We start from the raw sequence: 2,809 nt of genomic DNA, 5'->3' as shown, positions 1-2,809 counted from the left end.
GGCCGGGAAGTCCGTGGGGTTTAGTGGTAGTGCAGTGCCTGGATACCTCTGCAGGCCAAAGGTTTAATGCCGTTGTGAAGAACCGAATAGGTTTCCTTGTGTCTCAGGGATGCCGTAAGGGTATTTGAGGATTTTTGATGTGTGACTCCCGGGCAGCAGCGCGTTGTGGAAACTGGTTTCTCTCAGGGCAGAGAGGAAAGGTTGGGTGGTGGGTGGTGGGACAGCAATTCGAGGATAGAGAAGGATTACTTGGGAAGGGTATGGTGGACACATGGCTGGGGAAGCTTTGCTTGGCATAAGCTCAGTGCCTGAATGTAAATTTTACTCGATCATCATGCTCTGTATTTTCATAAATCCCATTTCAGGTATACCGGAATTATTCTAAAGAATGATACTGGGAACATTTAAGCTTCTTTTCTCTGTAACAGATTATTTTGAGTGTTTTAGCAGCTGCTTCTGGGTAGGTTGCTAAAGCTGCCAGGTGATTCATCAGATCGTTATGCAAACAACCATCGGTTTGAAGTGATAAAAGCTGATTTTAAAATGGCATTAAAAGCCCGCTGTTTGTAAAGTGAAAAAATGCCTGGTTTTTGGGGTTTGTTTGTTTGTCTGTTTTTCTGGAATGTTCAATTTTCTGTGAAATCAGACAAAATAGATAAAGCAGAACTGCACAGCAGTTTTGGTATATATATGTTCATGTACATATTGGAAATTTCTTTTAATTACATAGTCAACAACAAAGGGATTGGAGACAGCTTGAGAAGAAATTTTCTGTGACCTCTCCCTCCAGAGAGGTTAAATAATGCCGGTATTGCTTTTGGCAGACACTTGTCTAACAATGATCAGATCTGTCTGCAAGTAAAGTTAAATAATATGTTAACAGATTACCCGGATTACTTGATAAAATATCTTTGTAATAAATGATTGAAATATCATCGTGTTAGGAAAACAGTTTAAAGTAGGATTTGTATTCCTAAAATCATAAGAATTGGGAAAAAAAAATTAAATTCATCGTCCCTCAGCATAGACAGGAGAGTCAAAGGATGTGGCTAAAATAAACTACTGCCGGGTTCACATGAGCTGCCTACAGTGCTGTGTTGGATCGTTTCTGTGGGCATCCTGGCAGGAGGGTTCCTGGTTGGGATGCACTCCCGGTATCTGTACTCTGAGTCTAAGTATTTCCAAGCTCTCCCAGGCACATCTACGCTATATGTTGCACATACTGTCCCTGGGCACACCACTTACCCGACTTGTTGCCTGTTATTCCCAGGCCTTTCTAGCACTTCTGACTGAGTCACAATTTATTTGTTCATAGCAATGAGCAAGTGTGCTGCCCCGTGATTCAGCAGCCAGTCCTATATGAAAGACCACACCTAACACTACCCTTCAGTGCCTTTGTTAACCTTGCAGTGCTGACATATCTTACCAAGGGGTGACTTGAAAACTCAAGGAAATTTAGTCATGGGGAGCTCCGGAGAGCTCTGGGCAAAGAAAGAGTGATACTGGAGTGTTTCCTGTAGGACCACCCAGGTGCTCTATCTTGTTGGTGCTGACACTGTTTTGGTTTCAGCACTGGATTCTTCTTAGCCCCTCTGCATCTCACACTCAGACCTATAGCCAAAATGTTGGAAGTCATAATTGCTGATGATGCCTAGAGTCTCTCAGAGGTCCTCAGTACATACAATAAAAACCTCTGATGGGATCAGTGTTATTCAGATGTGGGCATAAAGAAGATGGGCACCTAATTTCAGCATGTGAAAAGCAGCTTTAATGGTTTGTCAGGAGCCCACGTTGTTCCTGAACAGCAGAGAAGAGATAACCAGGATCCCATCCTGGTCCAGGAGCAGGTGACAGTTTTTCCTGAACTCGTCCAGGCACCTAACAGATGCATGGTACAGTGGTTCTGCAGCTGCATTTGATCCAACTTTGAAGCTGGCCCACCTTTAGGCAGGCAGTTGGACTACCTTTCAACCTAAATTTTTCTGTAGTTCTGTGCTGTATGCCATCTGATTCACATTACCCAGTAACTATAAAAGTTATCAGAACGTAATTGTCATTATGAAAGCCATTTTTGGTCACTTTTTTCTGTGAACTGAAGAACGCTGGGAATGTGAGGGTGCTATATTGTTAGCTAGGCTTTGTTTTGAAAGGATTAATTATATTTTTTTGATATCTGCTTAAGTCTATAACTTTCTGTATTTTGATATGATTAGTCAGAGTTGAACATAGCAAAATACAGGCATAAATTAAATCTCATTTCATCTCAGCTTAATCGGATGCCTAGAGCAACGTTGTGGAGCATTGGCTCACCACCAGAGTGGCAATGTGCAGAAAGTTCCTGTGGTTTTGAACTCTGTTATATTTTACTTGGGATAATCAGGCAGCCTCTTTCTGCCTGGGAACATCATCATCCCCTTTGAGGGACCCACACACTAACAAGATGTTCTTGTTGCCATGGTCTAGCTTGGTGACCACGATGCCAACCCTTAGCTGACTGCACGTTCTGTCACTGCTCAGTGCCCATCTGAGCAGGCCTTCGGTTGGCTCATAGAATCATAGAATCATTAAGGTTGGAAAAGACCTCTAAGATCATCGAGTCCAACCGTCAACCCAACACCACCATGCCCACTAAACCATGTCCCTAAGCGCTGCATCTACACATCTTTTAAATACCTCCAGGGATGGTGACTCTACCACTTCCCTGGGCAACCTGTTCCAATGTTTAACCACTCCTTCAGTAAAGAAGTTTTTCCTCACGTCCAATCTAACCCTCCCCTGCCGCAACTTGAGGCCATTTCCTCTCATCCTA

The sequence above is a fragment of the Pygoscelis adeliae genome, unplaced genomic scaffold (assembly GCF_000699105.1).
Source record: "Pygoscelis adeliae isolate BGI_AS28 unplaced genomic scaffold, ASM69910v1 Scaffold14, whole genome shotgun sequence".
In the NCBI taxonomy this organism is placed as follows: Eukaryota; Metazoa; Chordata; class Aves; order Sphenisciformes; family Spheniscidae; genus Pygoscelis; species Pygoscelis adeliae.
Note: the sequence above shows the minus strand (reverse complement) of the source record.